The 6,987-nt window shown below is 34.9% G+C and overlaps 1 pseudogene; it reads left to right on the forward strand.

Annotated features, from left to right (window-relative positions):
• The first annotated feature begins 1,203 nt into the window (after positions 1-1,203).
• LOC105529414 overlaps positions 1,204-6,987 on the forward strand; it is a 39,576-nt pseudogene continuing 33,792 nt past the window's right edge.

A 6,987-nucleotide genomic window follows, 5' to 3' on the forward strand; every position in this document is an offset into this window, starting at 1 on the left:
ATAAAGCTCACATGACTTAAAAGAAAGTAATTCTCATCTCTAGACCAATTCCATAATACTTTCATTCCCCCATGCCTCAAAGCCTAGGCTAATGCCAATCAGAGAATGGCATTTTCCTAAGGGTACCCGCTTTCTGGACTGCCACGTATTTATCTATGAATGTTCTTATTATTTACACCAGTTATATTCAGCTTTGTATTACTTGTGTTCAAATGCATCCTATCTAATTTTGTTTACAATTCTTTGATACACTGTTATAATCTATTTTACAGTTTATGAAACTGCAGTACTCAAAGGTTTATGATGATGCCTTTAATTCTAGAAGTGTGTTTTATTAAAAGCAGAAAATATTTACCCTTATCACCATATAGTTAAAATACATCACTGCAATGTATTTTTACTTTGTATGATATATGTAGTGTTTTACAGAATTTTTGCTTAGACTAATAGACTGAGTTATTTATTTATGAGTGAAGTATCCACTTGCTACTGTGGTGAACAAGCTAAAACCTTGGGTTACAGTTGTAATTCCCTGCTTTGTTTATATTCTATGGCTTGCTAGCTGTGTGATCTGGAGCAAGTTATTTAATATAACTGTGCCTTCTTTTCTCAGTTGTAAAATGGGGAACAATAAAGCACTTACCACATAAGCTTGCTGAGAATATTAATACAGGCAATCCCTGTAAGGGGCTTAGCACAGGGCCTGGCATATTGTAGGTTTTTCAGTAGTTATGAACTATTATTTTACCAAGTTTACACATGGAAATAAATACGACAATTTTTTTTCAGTTTACACAAACTTCCTTTCAAACGTCAACAAATAGTATTCTATTTCTCAATAACAAGTACCTGATGTCACAGACTAAGGGAGAGACACATGGACTAAGTATAAAAGAATGGGTTTTGCTTCAAAGCAGACTCTTTTTCAGTGTCCTAGGTTATCTCTCGGCCCTAATGTCAGTTTTGAAAATAGCTAGAAGGGTCTACCCCTTGTGCCCTCTGGGTTCTCCCCATTCTTTTATCTCTGGTGGATTTTTTGGCATCACATGAGTTGCTGTTTCTAGGAAAGTAAACGAGTAACAAGTAGACTACAGGACTAGTGATGCGTTTATCATCTTCAAAGGAGTACAATCAAGTCCTATTTCCAGCTCTTCCATTATGCTGTGATATATTATGGTAACATTATTTGGTATTATATACCGAATGGAATTACCCAATCAGGTTTATAAACCTGTTAACAGCCTCTTAATGAAAGGTTTGATCCTGCCTTTCTATATAAGAAGTGAATCTAACCCCAATCCAACATTTGTAGAATGCCACACTCAAAAATCTCAATAACCTCCTAAAGGAACACATGCAATGGTACTGGCTTTCAAAGAGCCCATCCTAAAATGCAAAGCATTCACCTCAGGGAGTGGAAATTTGTGATTGTTTCTCTTATGCTTTAAATCCCATTAGCAATGTTCCTGCTGCCCTCCTTAAGAAGATTTTACTGGAGAAACTCTAAAGCCTGGGAAATGTCAAAGTCACATTCTCAAACCAAAGACACATCTAAGGCAAGAAAAGTAAGATAGAAATAAGCTGAACTTTTCAGGTCAGGAATGCAGATGGTAGAAGCAGTGTTAACATCCTGGAAGGAAGGTTCTGCTCACAAGGATACTCATTGCAGAATTGTTCACTGCAGTAAAAAGTTGGAAACTACCTACTGGGTCCTGAATAAAATAACAATTAATTAAATGAAAATGGTGGCTTGGAAGTAATTCAAGTTAGTGTTAAGCACCACCCATATGCTCCTTTTTTATACCTCACAGGGATAGCCCTATTTACAGACAGCTTTCTAAAAACTCTTTTTTCGATTTAGTAAGTTAATTGTATGTTTGTTCTGAACATTATCTTTAGAGAGAATTCCTATCTCTGTTTATTTCTCATCCAACAAAAAACTGACAAAAACATGTGTGCATATGGTCAAGGTTTTTAAAAACTATAAATTTAACATGGATTCATTTGGAAAACAAAGAAAAGCATAAAGACGACATCAAAATCTGTGATTTACTCCTCATCCAGATGTATAGCTAGTATCGGATTGTCCCGATATTCTTTAAATTTTCTTTTTCTCAAATTTCTCTTCTCTTTGGAATTTTGCTCTCCATGCCTATTCAGGTGTGGATCACTTGCCCTCTGATCTCTCTGTGTTACTGATCAATTCCACCATGTCTTTTTCTTGTGCCTGAGAGAGACTTTCACCTCTTTTTAATAATACTCAATAAGTTTGTGTTTCTTTTCTTCTTGCAAATAACTTTTTTGTTGTTGTTCTGGGGCACCAACTGAAGATTCAATAATTGTTTTCTGGATCAGAAATATTAATAATAAAATTCCTGAGATAATCATGAAGTTTCATGTGGTCTCTTGTGTGGAGCTGAACATCCATGGGACTAATGGACGGACTGAATCAAGCTACTAATGGGCTCCTTTTCCTTTAACAAACCATTTTTATTTTTGTAAATGTATGCAAACCTATGTCAGTGAGGTTCATTTACCTATGATTTCTAAAAAATAACAACATTGTGGAGTGGTAGTAATATTGAGTATTATGGGAACTTATTGAAACTTCTATGTCAGACATACAAATGTGCCACCTTTCATACAGTGAATGGAAGTGGATTGAAAGCTATGACACTCTGTTTAGCCATAAGGAGACAGAATGGCAAAGGAGAAAGAATGTTGAACTAAAAATAAAGGAAACTAAGTTCTAATCTGGATTCTGACACAATTGTTTTACCTCACCTGCAAAATCAGAATGTTCATCCAAATGATTTCCAAAGTCCCTTCTAGTAAAGAAATTCCATATATTATCATGTTGCTTTTCTACTAAACACAGAAGAGATGAGTTTAGGTTTCAAGGAAGTGTTTCCTGACCTAAAGTATAACCAGATACCAAATATTTTGCTAAAGGAGGTGAAGAATTCTTCTTCACAAGATAGTTTTTAAAAAAGGAAAAATTCGCTCCCTAAAGTAGGGTACCAGCAATCTTCCAAAGCAGCATGAGACTGAGGCACTAAAGGAACTTGCAAGGTCTTCAACCAGAAGATTCTCAATTCACTTGCAACTTCCCACAGTAACAAATGAAAATCATGCTCTAGAACACTGGGTTTGCTGGGTAAAGACACTTAGTGTAGCAAGCTCCACTCACAGTGGGAGCCTCTGCCTCTCCTCTGCCTGATGCTCTTCAGGAAGTAGTGTCTATATTTATTATTTCCTAAAATCAGAGATGACAGTTCTCTGAATTTTCTGCATGGTCATTCAGTTGGATAACTGTAAAAAACATAGTAGAAGAAAATATTTATTAAAAACTTACAAGGTAGGCAATTTGCTAGATTATTTGTTTATCTAATTCTCATAACTACATAAAGCAACATGATACAGTGATACCTTAGTCTTCTCACCTGTAAAAGGGAGAAAAGAAATAGTGAAGTTTTGTGAGAATGAATGAGATAACACAAAGCACTGTACCTGATGAGTATCTTTGATGTGTGACTACTCTATATTAACATAATGTTGAGCACATAATAAGTATTTAAATATGCCCCCTGAATTGACCTGAGTTGAATGAAATTGAAATGCAGATAAATGATTTTTATTTTCTCCACTACCACTGGTGAGCTGGGCAGGAATATTACTTCATTAGAGTTTTGTAGCAAGTCCACTAAACACAGTGGAATATATCCCAGGTGAAGCAGAAAGAGCAATGGTGCTGAACAGAATTGGTGAGATAAATACACATTGACAGAAATAATGTATATTGAAAGGTTTACAGTCTATGTGGAAATACAGAAGAATGGGACCAGATGTTCACCAGCACCATGCAAAAAAGAAAGAGGATGTATTAGAATACTCTAAATGCTTTAATAGAAACCCCAAAACTTCGGTATCAAAACACTGTATACAACTTTTATAAACTCTATGAAAACAGTACTAAATAATGTATATCCTCTCATCTCCTACATGTTAGAAAACCATTGATCTCTAGTTGTCCCAGATTTAGCTCTTGGAAAAATAATTTCAAAGTCAATCTATATAGTCTTGAGAATACAGTTTTAACATCTCCAGTCTTCTCTCAGATCACCACTTTTGTTTGTTTTGTTTGTTTGGAAATACATAGTTAGGTCTCTTGGGCCTTTTTTATTTGAGTAAGAAGGAATTACGCATAAGAAAATATTTGACATTAATGTATTTTCTTTTCATTGGGCTAGTATATCCTTTTATACTATGTAAGGTTTTTTTTTACTTGCTTATCTTTTGGGGTAAAAGAGGTGAAGAATATTAATGAAAGAAACCTCATTTTACAATACCATGAGAAGAGAATATAGTTTCTGGAAGGCCAGCCTTCATTTTATGAATTGGTTCAGTAATCTGCCTTTGTAATTACTCAACGAATGAAACATCCTGGAATAGTCAAAGTAATAGAATGCCTCAGGTTTGAACTTGTTCCTAATTTACTATTAATTTGTTAAGAATCATTCCAGATCTTTTGTTGTAGTCACATATGAACAATTCATCTTGTGGTATCACAGTCCTCCAGGAAACTGTGACTGTACCTACTGCTTCTGGGTGAAATAGCGTTGATTCAGAATTCTAGTTCTCTTAAACTTAGAATAATAATTTAGAAACTCACCTCAAATTACATCTGAGCAGACAGATGTAAAAGCAAGAAGGAGATGCTAAAAGAGGGCAGAATCTCCTCGTGAAGGGATTAACCTAGATGCATAAGTGAAGGAGGAAAGAAGGATGAGAATTTGATCTCATCTATATTTCCTTCTTATTTCAAATAATCTCTTTAAATTTCAATGCCCTAGTTTATATGAAGGTAAGCCATGAATATTCCTTTTACTCTAATCTGAGGAGTTTGTCTTCATCCTTTTGCTTAAAATAATTATCTAATCCTGTATTTGAAAATCTACTGCTTGGCTGAGTGCAGCAGCTCTGCTGTTCAACATTCTTCCCTCATCTGAATTGTTGGCAGTACTTTCCTCTGAAATAATACCTAGAATAATCTGTAATCTGAATAATACCTAGAATGCCAAATATCGTCTATAAAATGGAAATCAACTGAGAGTTGTTACTGACTCTCCATAAGATGAGTCATCAATAGGTTCTGTGCAGTTTCTTTCTCCGGGTTACTCAGTCAGAGTCTTTAGGTAAAGCTCGTAAATAAGCAGGAGTCTAACATGTACTCTCCAGAGGAAACAGGTCTGAAGGTTTATTCCAAAACTGTCTGCTAGTCAATGTTAAAACTGGGAGAGACAGCTAGGTACTGTACTCGTGCTCTGAGATGCTTACATGGCAATAGCACAATTGCATCTTGCCTGTGATTGTGATCCACTCATGATCATGTCTTCCATGGTCTCTCCCTGTTTCCATTAATAATCTAGACCTACTGTGACTCTCTTTGTCATCATTTTCTATTAATCTTTCAGATTTCTATTTAGTAACTTTGTAACATGGGGCTAACAATATTCCCAGAGCTCACACAGGTCATCTATCGCTATTATTCCTGTTCCCATCAGTCAGAGCAAAGAGGCCTCAAACGCACACAGCATTGGGTATAGTATTCCAAAAGCATAAAATAACATTTAAAGGTTCTAACTGATCTAACTGAATCATGTAACATAACTGTGCAAAAAAATTAAGTAAGTCACTAGGATGACTGAAGGGAAAAAAAAAAACAAAAAAAAAACCCTGCACCTACCAAACTGTAAAATTCACAATGTCTGGCATTCAAATAACATGGGGGAAAAGTGGGAAAAGGATTTAAACAGATGCTTCTTTAGAGAAGGCATATAGATGACTAACAGGTAATGAAAACATGTTAAACATCACTAATTATCAGAGAAATGCAAATCAAAACTACAATGAGATATCATCTCACATTTGTTAGGATGGTAGTTACCAAAAAAATACAAGATAAGTGTTGGTGAGAATGTGGAGAATTTGGAATTATACACTGTTGGTGGGAATGTAAAATGGTGCAGTAGATACGAAAAATAGTATGAAGATCCCTCACAAAATTAAAAATAGAACTATCAGATAATGTAGCAATCTCTCTTATGAGTATTTATCTCAAATAACTGAAATCAGGATCTTGAAAAGAAAATGCATTCCCAGGTTCACTGTAGCATTACTCACAATAACCAAGATATGGAAACAATTTGTGTCATTCCACAGAGGAAGGGATGAAGAAAACGTGGTATATACATACAACAGACTATAATTCAGCCTCAAAAAAAAAGGAAGAAAATCCTGCCATTGGTGACAACATGCATGAAGCTGAAGAACATTATGTTAAGTGACATAAGCCAGTTTCAGAACAAATACTTCATGAAACCACTTTTATGAGGTATCTTTAATAGTCAAACTCACAGAAGCAGAGAATCCAACAGTAGTTGCCAGGGGCTTGGAGGTGAAAGAAGTGAGGAGTTGTTCAATCAATATAACAATTCGATTACACAAGATGAGTAAGTTTTTGGGATCCACTGTACAGCACGTGTCTGTAGTTAATAATATGGTATTGTGCATTGGGGAAAAAAAGTAAAGATACTGTGTTAAGTGTTCTTTACAAGAAAATACAACAAAATAAAAAAGGAGGGGCATGAGGAAACTTTGGGAAGTATTGGATAGGTCTGTTACCTTGATGTAGTGATGGTATTATAGGTGTTTGTGTATGTCCAAACTCATCAAATTCTCATTAAATATGTACATTTCTTTGTATATATCAATAATACTTCAATAAAGCTGTTTTTAAAAAGAACAATAAGAAGAAGACAGTGTTTGAGAAGAATTTGAGAAACTAGATATTCACTAGAGTAAGACTGCGGAAAGAAATATTCAATTATTTTATTCAAAGCAGCTATCTTACATCCTTGCTTTCTAAGAATAGGTGGTTTAATTATCTCAACACTTACTAAGATAGGCATTTGAAAGAAATTTCTC

Source organism: Mandrillus leucophaeus, unplaced genomic scaffold (genome assembly GCF_000951045.1).
Source record: "Mandrillus leucophaeus isolate KB7577 unplaced genomic scaffold, Mleu.le_1.0 Scaffold763, whole genome shotgun sequence".
In the NCBI taxonomy this organism is placed as follows: Eukaryota; Metazoa; Chordata; class Mammalia; order Primates; family Cercopithecidae; genus Mandrillus; species Mandrillus leucophaeus.